General features: G+C 39.8%; 1 long non-coding RNA gene and 1 pseudogene across 4 annotated transcripts in view; one reads left to right on the plus strand and one right to left on the minus strand.

The window, feature by feature from the left end:
• The window catches only part of LOC136791999 (uncharacterized), a 74,467-nt gene extending 69,053 nt beyond the window's left edge, over nucleotides 1–5,414 (plus strand). For 2 of the 4 annotated variants that reach the window (XR_010835022.1, XR_010835024.1), the window contains exon 8: nucleotides 691–3,891. This is a non-coding gene — a long non-coding RNA (uncharacterized lncRNA). Of the gene's footprint in view, nucleotides 1–690; nucleotides 3,892–4,617 lie in introns of those variants that run through there. The other 2 variants (XR_010835023.1, XR_010835025.1) reach the window with 2 other exon arrangements.
• Nucleotides 124–12,195, minus strand: part of LOC136791925 (UDP-N-acetylglucosamine--peptide N-acetylglucosaminyltransferase 110 kDa subunit pseudogene) — a 70,889-nt pseudogene continuing 58,817 nt past the window's right edge.

Consider the following 12,195-nt stretch of genomic DNA (forward strand, 5'->3'; position numbering starts at 1 on the left):
TGTATGACAGACTCCAGGTCTATCCACCTCATTACAAATAACTCAGTTTCATTTCTTTTTATGGCTGAGTAATATTCCATTGTATATATGTGCCACATCTTCTTTATCCATTCATCTGTTGATGGACACTTAGGTTGCTTCCATGTCCTGGCTATTGTAAATAGAGCTGCAATGAACATTTTGGTACATGACTCTTTGAATTATGGTTTTCTTAGGGTATATGCCCAATAGTGGGATTGCTGGGTCATATGGTAGTTTCTATTTGTAGTTTTTTAAGGAACCTCCATACTGTTCTCCATAGTGGCTGTATCAATTTATATTGCTGTGCTATTTCTTATCATTGTCTGTCACCCATCTGCAACATGATATTGTACAGGTAAGTAAAATGTAGTTCCCTTTCCCCCAGAAGGTTGAGGCTTAGGTACAGGGGTAATTCTCCTGTGCACACAGTCATTATTTAGGCTGACTCAGTGACTTCAGCAGGCTTAATCATGTGATCAGGTTTGTTGCCAGCTGCATAATGCTCCCACATCTGTAGATAGAGCCGCTCTAGTTCCATTGTGTATTGTTTGGTGTTGAACAGAGGGCTAGATATTCTCTGCTTCCAGACTTTGCCACGAATTTTCTTCAGGTATTCTGGATCAGTTCCCAGATTCACAGCTATGTCTTCATATTCTTGTCTATTTTTAGCAATAAGCTCAAGACAGCCTAAACAAGTGAGCTGGGAAGCTGCAACTCGGGAAGCAAGAGTCTCTCCTGGCATAGTCACCATGGGTGTCCCTGCCCAAAGGATATCCATCCCTGTGGTGTGTCCATTACAGAGTGGAGTATCCAAGCAGACATCAGCCAGCTGGCCTCTCCGAACATGTTCCTCTTTAGGAGCAACAGGTGAAAAAATGATACGGTTCTGGTGAAGGCCCATATTTTGTGCGTACTGTTGAATATTAGGTTCTCCTACTGCTGGAAAACGCAACAGCCACAGTACACTATTGGGAACACGCTTCAGAATATTTGCCCACATCTGCAAAGTAGATGGGTCAATTTTATATAACTGACTAAAGTTACAGTACACAATGGCATCTTCTGGTAACCCGTACTGAGAACGTGTGGTTACAATAATGGTACGGGGAACCTCCTCTCCAGTGGCAGCCTTATTGTTGATCTGGGTGGTTGCCAGTCCATTGCTAATACTGAATCCATTAATTGTTATCTGAATTTGTCCTCTGTTAATCATTTCAATAACTGCTTCTGCAACAGTATTCATAGGAATGACAGGCATATTAAGGGCTGTATTACTGCTGTCTGCGTTGTCTCCTCCATCAGGACATTTCATCTTGACAATTTTCACATCTGGTAGACTATCAAGAAATGCTTTGAGGTCGATGCCATTCAGCACAATCCGATTGTCATAAATGTGCCCATTGGACTTAAAATCAATGACTGCTTTTTTCTTCAGGTGAGGGAACATATTAGCATGATCACCAATAAAGAAAGTATGGGGCATATAAGCCAGTTTCTCAGAATACTGCTCAGCAACTTCAGCAGGTGAAGTTTCCTGATCAGTGATGATATAATCCATGAAAAGCACGCCACTAGTCCCAGGGTACCCCAGCCACATTGCCTGAATAGGAGCTGGCCTGAGAGCAAAGAGTTCATTTCGAGCACCCTTGGTGTAACCATTCATATTTACAAGGATGTGTATACCATCCTGATGGATGCGATCAGCTGCTTTTCCATTGCATGGAATCTGAGAAAGATCAATGAAATGATTGGCTTCTGCCATCACCTTCACTCGGAAGTTTGTGCCATCATCTGGGCTCAGGGCATAACAGAATACCTCAAATTTATCAGGATTGTGCATGCCTGGAACAGACTGCATAAGATGAGAAGTAGGATGATTCCCAAAGTCAGAACTCACGTATCCTACACGCAGTCGACCATCACTGAGCTTCAAGTCTTTTGGATGTTCATACGGTGGTTTATGAAGGACATTTATCTTATCCAAGCAGAGGTTCCCATGCCTCTCAGCAATAGCCTTCCTGAAGCCATGAGAAAGAGGATATAGCATACTATGATGAGGAGGCACAGAAGGCAGCCTATTCTTCTCTAACTGGTCAGCCACAATGCTGACCAACTTCTTCATTCGCTCATCATAGTCTGTCCAATCACAGACAATCTGCAGGCAATGAGCCAAATTACAATAAGCGTCAGGAAAATCAGGTTTAAGCTTCAGAGCAGTGCGATAAGAAGCAATTGCTTCTGGAATATTCCCTGAATCCTTGTGAATGGAAGCCAGATTGCTGTGGGCATCCGCAAATGCAGGGTTAATCTGAATGGCACGAGTATAACACTGCAAGGCTCCCTGAACATCCTGCATCTCCTTTAGAGTGTTTCCCATATTAGAGTAGGCATCAGCAAAGGTAGGACTGATTCGAATAGCCTCCTTATAATGCATCAGAGCTTCCTGCAGTTCTCCCTGCTGCTGCAATACACTTGCTAAATTTGAATGGGCAGCAGCAAACTCTGGGAAGACTTCTAATGCTTTATGATACAAGCGAGCTGCCTCTTCAGTGTTTCCCTGTTCTCGTTTGATATTGGCTAGGTTATTCAGAGAGTCTGCATGGGTGGGACACAGCTGGAGAGCTGTATTATAGCAATCTTCTGCTTCGGCAACACTGCCCTTCTCTTTGAGAGCATTGGCTAGGTTGCAGTAAGCATCAGGAAAATGTGGTTGCAATTCAATAGCTCGCCTATAGGTGTCTATTGCCAGATCTATCAGGCCTTGCTCATAGTATACACAAGCCAGGCTGCCATGTACCACTGCATGATTTGGACTCAAGCTTAGGGCACGAAGGTAAGCTGCCACAGCTCTGTCAAAAATCCGTGCCTCTTTCAAGACATTTCCTAAATTGATATAAGCATCCAGAAAATGGGGGTCAAGGGTGACAGCCTTTTCAAAGTGATGAATTGCAAGCCAAATCTCCCCTTGTGCGTTGAAAACACAGCCAAGATTACTCCAAGCTACTGCAAAGTTCGGTTGCGTCTCAATTGCTTTCAAATAACATGCCTTGGCTTCTTCCAAGCGACCCAGGGCTTTGAGCAGGTTCCCCAGGTCACTGCGAACACAGTACAAATCAGGATTGTACTGAAGAGCAGAGACATAAGCTTGTACTGCCCCTTCCATGTTGCATGCTGCTACCAAAGCGGCTGCCAGGTTAATATAACCATCGATGAAATCTGGTTTGAGACGCAATGCATGCCGGTAATGCTCAATTGCTTCCTGAAACTGCCCTCTTTCCTTGTACACATTCCCCAAATTCGAATAGGCTTCTGCCAGAAGAGGGTTCTGTTTAATTGCCAGAGTACTAAAGTGGGCAGATTTGTCCAGCCTTCGACACTGGAAGTGTATAGATGAAAGTAATAAAAGTACACCAGTATTGTCTGGCTCTTGTCTCCAGAGCTGCATGCAGTATCTCTCAGCTGCCTCAAAATCTCCTGCCTGATATTCTCGATGTGCCAACTCAGCTAAGCCTTGGAAGGAAAGCATACGTTGCGTTGGCTCTGTGCTGTCGGCGACGTTGCCCACGGAAGACGCCATTTGGAGCTTCTGGAGGGAGTGAGAAAAGGGGGTCATTGAGTCCCGCTGCTGCCACTACTGGCAAGAATGTGTCTAAAGGTAGCAAATACGAGGGCAGCAGCCGTACCACTGCTTTGGCGGGCTTAAGAGGCGGCAACACTTACAGGCACCGAACCTTAAGAAATCTGGTTGGCCATCTACCTCTCATGGTCTTGAAATCTTAATTCTTAACCCTGCCCTCTTCCACCATTTTTCTCCTAATCAGGGAATAAAAATTACCTATACATTTGCCTTAGAAATCAAAAGTCAATAGTCCAAACACTTTTTAAAATTTTGTTTTCTGTCCAGTTGGAAATGAAATACATGATTGAATTTTCTTCGTCATTCATATAGTCAATGTGGAAAACATTAGGGCCGTGAATTTCAATACAGTAAGATCAGAAAATTTTAAATTGGCCTCCCCAAACCACTAATAAGTAACCGATATTGTATATAATGCTAAAATCTTAGAGACTGAGTTTGATATTTAAAAAGTTCTGAAAACATTAGATAATTTCTCCTCATCATATTTCTCATGCCTCAAACCTGAGTATTACTTTTTAAAAAATAATTTCATTTATTTTTATTTATTTACTTTTGTCTGCGTTGGGTCTTCAGTGCTGCGTGCAGGCTTTCTCTAGTTGCGGCAAGCAGGATCTAGTCTTTGTTGCGTTGTACGGGCTTGTCTTCACAGTACCTTCTGTTGTTGTTCCACAACTCTATGGGTTCCTTTTTAGGTCCTACAAAGAACCCTAGAAATTAGTTCATGTAATTATAGGTTTTTGCAAAATTGTCAAAAGTGAGATATTTTAACTTTCATCAGGTAAGACCAGCATCTCTTTCTTTGCCAATTTTCCTTCTATCATATTCCTCTATGATGGATCGTATTGGAATGGCCACAGGGTTTTTTGAAATCTGGCTAAGGAGATGTTTTAACTGAGGCTATTATGTGATTTTCAGACACCACCATATGTAATTGACTGTATACTATCCCATTACAGGAATAACTTCCATTACTCTTACTGACTACTCTACTGACTTAACTAGCACAAGACACAGAAGCATAAGGACAGAAACCACCTTACAATATAGCCATGTCTTGCACTTCACAGCTCTCAAAGCATGTGTGTTTGAAGAAGAAAAAAAACTGAAAAGTATAAAACCAGAAGCTATTCTGTGGGAAATTATTTCAATCATCAGTCATGTGAAAGATAAGTCAAAGATTTAGTTCTCATCAATGCTTAGTCAAAAGGGAAATTTTCCTCTGTGAAGAATATACTCCAGGGGCTTCCCTGATGGCGCAGTGGTTAAGAAGCCACCTGCCAATGCAGGGGACACGGGTTCGAGCTCTGGTCCGGGAAGATCCCACATGCCGCGGAGCAACAAAGCCTGTGCGCCACAACTAGGGAACCTGCGCTCTAGAGCCTGTGAGCCACAACTATTGAGCCTGTGAGCCACAACTACTGAAGCCTGCGTGCCTAGAGCCTGTGCTCTGCAACAAGAGAAGCCACCACAATGAGAAGCCTGCACACCGCAATGAAGAGTAGCCCCCACTCGCTGCAACTAGAGAAAGCCTGCACACAGCAATGAAGACCCAACACAGCCATAAATAAATACATACATACATACATACATACTCCATCAATAATGTGTGTAATGGAATGGTGTGAATTAGTATTTTATCAAAATTCCTGTAATGCACAAACTTATAGCAGTACTGAAATCAGTAATGCATTTATAATAGTAAATATTTATGAGGAAGGAATCCATAGAGGTTTTCTCAAAGTTAACAATGAAAATTTATGTGACATTATCAATAATAAATTGTGAAGCTGAAATAAACTTTTCTAAACTATTAATAACTAAAAGCAAGTTCTAATCAACCATGTTAAAAGAAATCTGTCTATAAACTACAAAGTTTATTTCATAAAATTTTATTTCTAAAATACATAAACTGTCGTATGAGGAGGCAGTTAAAGAATACATAGCTGGGCTTCCCTGGTGGCGTAGTGGTTGAGAGTCCACCTGCCAATGCAGGGGACATGGGCTTGTGCCCCAGTCCGGGAGGATCCCACATGCCGCGGAGAGGCTGGGCCTGTGAGTCATGGTCACTGAGCCTGTGTGTCTGGAGCCTGTGCTCCGCAACGGGAGAGGCCACAACAGTGAGAGGCCTGTGTACCACACACACACACAAAAGAATATATAGCTAAAATAGTGGGGCAAACGTTTTATAGAGACACATCTGGTTAAGACTTCTTTTTTTCCTTTTTTTTTTTTTTCGTGGCCCTGCCTCATGGCTTGCAGGATCTTAGTTCCCTGATGGGGAATTGGACCCCAGGGCCCCAGTAGTGAAAGCGCCAAGTTCTAACCCCTGGACCACCAGGGAATTCCCAAGACTTCTGTTTTAAATGACTTTTTTTCCCATTCTAATTCATTCCTGGGATCAGTTTCATGTTTCAACATTAAACCAACCTTGCATTATAGAATAAAGCTACTTTGATTGTGATGTATGATTGTTTTACATACTATGGATACAGTTTGTGCTTCTGTTTACACATTTTGCATGCATGTTCAAAGGAGAAACTGGCCTGTGATTCTATTCTTGTAATATTCTTTTTAGTTTTTATCTGAAGCTTATGTTGGCCTTATAAATATTTTGAGCAATATATTATACTTTTCTGTTTCCTGGAAGATTTTTATGTAAGAGTACCAATATTTCTTCCCTAAATATTTGGAAGAATTTACTTGGAAAGACATTTATCCCTGGAGATCACTTTCTGTAAAAGTACTTAATTATACAAACAACCTTTGGAGTAGATATAGGTTTTTTAGATATTTTTTTTCTTGGGTTAGTCTTGTTAGCTTGCATTTTTAAGAATTTGTCATTTTGGATGAATTTTCAAATTTATAAATATAAAATTATCATAATTTTAACAGCTTTATTGGGATGTAATTTACATACCATAATTTCATCACTTTAATGTATACAATTCAGTGGTTCTCAGTGTAACCACTAAAAGACTTGTGTAACCATCACAACAATCCGATTTTAGATTTCTGTCCCCGCACATTACACATTACATTACACATTACAGCCCATTACACATTAACAAGGTTTTTTCATTCTCCTCAACCCTCTCAGCCCTAGGCAACCACTAATCTCCTTCCTGTCTCTACAGATTTGCTATTCTGGGCATTTCATATAAGTGGGACCACACAATATGTGATCTTTTGTGAGTGGCTGCTTTTACTTTACATAATGCTTTCATGGTTCATCCATGTTGTAACATGGATCAATATTTCATTCCTTTTTATAGCTGAATGCTATTCTATTGTACGGATATTCCACATTTTGTTTATTCAATTGTAAGATTGACATTTGAATTATTTCCACCTTTTGTTTTTAGAAATATGCTTCTATGAACATTCACGTACAAGCTTTTGTGCAGATATAAGTTTTTATTTCTCTTAGGTATATATTTAGTAGTGGAACTGCTGGGTCATAGGGTAACTCTATGTTTAACACTTGCAGGAACTCTCAAGCTGTTTTGTAAAATTGCTGCACCATTTTACATTCCCACCAGCAATGTATGTGGGTTTCAATCTCTTGTCTTACAGCCTAGTATGTCATCTATGCTGGAAAACGTTTCACATGTAGTTGAGCAGGATGAGTATTTTACTGTTCAGTTGAGTGTTCTGTAGACATTTATTAGGTCTAGTTAATTCATAGTCTTGTCCAAGTCTTCTATATCATTGTTGATCTTCTTTCTAACTGTTCTATCCATTATTGACTGGAGTAGTCAAGCCTCTACCTAATGTTGTGCAATTTTCTATTTCTTCCTTCAATTCTTCATGGATTTTGGTATTTTCTTCTTCATGTGTTTTGGTTTTATCTTATTCAGGGCAAATATGTTAAAACCTTTTGTATCTTCCCTCTTTTTATCATAAAATGTCCCTTTTCATATCTAGTAACTTTTTTTTTTTTTTTTTTTTTTTTTTTTTCGGTACGCGGGCCTCTCACTGTTGTGGCCTCTCCCGTTGCGGAGCACAGGCTCCGGACGCACAGGCTCAGCGGCCATGGCTCACGGGCCCAGCCGCTCCGCGACATGTGGGATCTTCCCGGACCGGGGCACGAACCCGTGTCCCCTGCATCAGCAAGCAGACTCTCAACCACTGCGCCACCAGGGAAGCCCTCTAGTAACTTTTTTGTTTGTTTTAAAGTCTATTTCTTCTGGTATTAGTATAGCTGCTTCAGCATGCTTATGGTTGCTATTTGCGTGATGTATATTTTTTCATCCTTTTACTTTGTACACATTAGACTTTTGACTCCAAGGAGTGTCTCCTATAGAAAACATTTTTTAAACCCAGTTTGACAATATCTGCCTTTTGATTGTATTGTTTAATTCATTTACATTTAGTTTTTATTATTGATATGGTAGGATTTATTTATGTCTATCATTTTACCTTTGGTTTTCTACATGTCTCATGTTTTTGTTTTTCTGTTATTGCTGTTGTTCCTCCATTTTCCTTTTATAGTAAGTAGATATTTTCTACTGTAACACGTAATTCCTTTAATGATTTTTAACCACATTGTTTGAGTAATGGCTGCACTAGGGCTTATGTAATACATCTTCTCAGAATCTCTTCAGATTTTTACTAGCTTCATTGCAGTGAGAAACAGAAACTGTAATTTATAGAGCTGTATGCCTTCCCCTCTTTTTTGTTTTTATTACATTTATATATGTTACAAACTTAACAACATATTATAATTATTACTTCTCACAAGCTTATTTTGTAAAGGAACTTAAAGAAGAAAGTAGAGCAAATAAATACTTGTGAGTTTGTTGGGTTAATCTATTTACCATTTCTGGTTCTCTTCCTTTCTTCCTGCGGATTCAGCTTATGATCTACTGTCATTTTTATTCCAATACAGCTTTATTCTCACTGCCTTCTTTGTGCCATATCATCAAATATATGATATTTCTTTATGTTATATACAGAACAATCCAAATATAGTCATATTGTTTATGCACTTTTAAAATTAGTTAAGAGAAAAAAGAAGAAATTTGAAATTACATTATGTTTTATAATTCCCTACACAACTGCTCTAGTCAGCATTCTTTGATTAGTTTTTATGGCTTGAGTTACTGTCTGCTATCATTTGAAGAACTTCCACTAGTATTGCTTGTGAAGCCCGTCTGCTAACAATGAATTCACTCAGTTTCTGTTTCTGTGTTATGGTACAGTATTGATGATAAGTTGTGGAATGGTAGGAAAAACTAAAATGCGATATACTGTACGATGAATGTTTTACTGAAGTGGCTTGGTCAAATTATAATGATTTATGATAGAAATCACATAAAGCAAGCATCACAATTCTCCAGGAATGTTCTGTAGAATGGTAATGTTAATTATGAATATGTGAATCCCAAATCTTTCATTTGTATTGACCTTATCTCATTAATTCTTCTCCCAACAATGCCATAACTAGAGTTGAGTTCTAAAGTGCACCTTCCTCTTTTCCAATAGATATGGTCCCACAATTTCAAAACGTTCTCAAAGGTGAAAAAGTGCACACAACGTTTATCATGTTTGCAAATGCCAATGAAAATGCTAAGGTAACACTGTCCAAAATGCAATATTCTTCTGTGAGAGCACCCAACTTTAAACAAATACACATATTCTAAATATAGCATAGATCTGTGACATGTTTTGGCCAATGAAGTGTAAGCAGACATGATGGCCTTAAATGAGCAGCAGAGGCCTTAAATGGGCTTGTGCGGTTGGGCTCAGCTTTTATTTTTCAGTGAACTTTGTGTGAAGATAGGGCCTGGGAGCTGCAGCCTCACAGTTGGGCTCCAGAGGAAGATGTGTGTGACAGACCTCAAACTGACCCAAAACACGGAGCCAAACCAGCCATCTAGAGGTGTAAAAGAGAGCCACTTCAGCTAGCTCATAGGTCCAAGAAAAATAAATTCTTGTTTATGTAACTGAGTTTGGTGCAATTTGTTCCAAAGCATTATCACAGCAAGAGCTGACTAACACAACATCCTCCAAATCATTGTTATGTAAATGGATGCCACCATGCCTACATGTAAGGCAACTGCGTACTCAAATTGTGAGAACTTTTGAACTCTTGGTGCCTCTCCAATACAATGTACATGGCTAAATTTCCATAAATAAGTTCACTAATATACCACAAAGATCTCCCTAAACCTTTATTAAATGTAATGCAAAGTTCTTTCTTTCTTTTCATTTTCTGCTTCTACATAAAATGCTTTTTATCAATGTAAAACGGCTCTTGCCGTTTGGCTCCTGTCGTTAGAGTCTTTTGAACTCCTTGGCTTTTCAGCTCCTAGGCTGTAAGATTTGAATTGGCAAATGCCCCAAGGAGAAAGGTTGCACCAAATGTCAAACTGGCATCTGTGTTTCCCTTCTCTCCAGAACTTGGCCCACATGTCTTGGTATCTCTCTAACATTCAGATGCCAGCAAACAGATGTTTTCTTACTTTATCCAGGTTTCCTAAAATTTCTTTCGACTTCAGCTGATCTTATGTTATTATTCAACTATCATCTCAATTACCCCTAGGAAGAAAATTTACAATTTTTAGAGAAAAGGGAAACCTGGTACACTGTTGGAAGGAATGTAAACTGGTGCAGCCACTGTGGAAAACAGTATGGAGGGTTCTCAAAAAAATAAAAATAGAACAACCATATGACCTTGCAACTCCACTTCTGGGTATAAATCCCCAAAGAACAAAAACACATGTTTTCAAAAACATGTATTTGAAAAGATACATGCACCCCAGTGTTCGGAGCATCAGTATTTACAATTACCAAGATATGGAAGCCACCTAAGTGTCATCAAGAGATGAATGGATAAAGAAGATGAGGTACATATAATCAATGGCATACTACTCAGCCTTAAAAAAGAACAAAATTTTGCCATTTACAGCAACATAGATGGACTTGCAGGGCATTGTGGTAAGTGAAATAAATCAAACAAAAACAAACACTGTAGGATAGCACCTATATATGGAATCTAAAAAATACAACAATCTACCAAATATAACAAAAAGAGTCACAGATATAGAGAACAAACTAATGGTTGCCAGTGCAGAGGGGGAGGAGGGGGCAATACAGGGGTGGGGAAGTGAGAGATATAAACTACTGGGTGTAGGATAGGCTCAAGGATGTATTGTACAACACAGGGAATATAGCCAATATTTCGTAATAACTGTAAATGTAAAGTAACCTTTAAAAAGTATATAAAAATTTTTTTAAAAAGAAATCATACTGAAAATTGGAAACAATTTAAATGTCCATCAACAGGAGAATGCACATATAAATTATTGTATTTCCCTACATGGGAATCCTACATAGTGAGGAAAGTACATGAACTAGACAGATCTTTACATGTCAGCATGGATGAACCTAGCAAACATAACACCAAATGAAGTAACGAGAAAACATAGTAGAATACTATATGTGGTTTAAGAATACTTAAAAATGTAGACTAAATAGAAAGACATCCATGACAGCGATGGAGACCAAGTTCAGAAAAGTAGTTACCCAGGGTCAGCTGGGGAGTGGCTGTGTTTGGGAAAGTGGCCACACCAGGCTCTTCAACAGGAATGGTAGTGGTTCATATGCTGGCTGGAGGACGGAGGAGTGTCTGCGATGTTATAATGTGACCACGCTTCATGAAAAGCCATTGCTGACCACATCTAGGGGATCTGATGCGCAAGAGCTGGTAGTGGGTATAGGTATCCAGAATGTGGTGGTAGAAGAAAAACGTTGTACGCGTAACGCCTAAGGCCTGACCAGAGGACGACCACTGTTGTAGAAACTGGACACAAATCCAACTTCTACGGCCAATGTTAAAAGACAAACTGAGGCATATTTAAAATTTTAACACTTTACGTGCGCAAAAATAGATTCAATTCAGGCACCACCAAAGCGGAAGTGGTGAGGAGCACTCCAGCCACAGGAGCTGCAGAGATTTTTATTTTAAAAGGGCAGAAGCAAAGCAAGGAAATGACTGACTTTAGCTTTAAAGTCTTTAGCTTTAAAGCTTTAGCTTTAAAGACTTTAGCTTTAGCTTTAAAGCCTAGTTGGTGGTTTGTGACTGGTTGTCCTCAGCGGTGTTCGTCACCCTGAGGCGTTGACAGGCTTAGAATTTGGTTGGTTTACCTAGGCCGCCACATCACTAGAGCCACCACAGGCTAACGGCCTCCTTGCAGGGTTATAATTTATTAACACCAATTGTCTGAGTCCTTCCTCTTACTCAGTCACTTCACTTCCTACGCCTCAGTTTCTCTTCTGTAAAGTGGATATTCAGTAGTAAATTCTGTGTGGAGGTGTCAGTACAAAAGAAAGTGATTATTAGTAACCACTAATTATTAGTAACCACTAATGAATGCATGGAGCACATCACCATTTGCCAACCACCCTGTCAAGTCAGCAGAAACTACATAAATTGAGAGCTCTCCGCAGAAATTCACACACCCGTGCACCAGGTAAGGGACCACAGGCAGACGTTCACTCAGCCTTTCATGAGTCCCTCACGGAAGGCACGC

The sequence above is a fragment of the Kogia breviceps genome, chromosome 10 (assembly GCF_026419965.1).
Source record: "Kogia breviceps isolate mKogBre1 chromosome 10, mKogBre1 haplotype 1, whole genome shotgun sequence".
Classification (NCBI taxonomy): Eukaryota; Metazoa; Chordata; class Mammalia; order Artiodactyla; family Physeteridae; genus Kogia; species Kogia breviceps.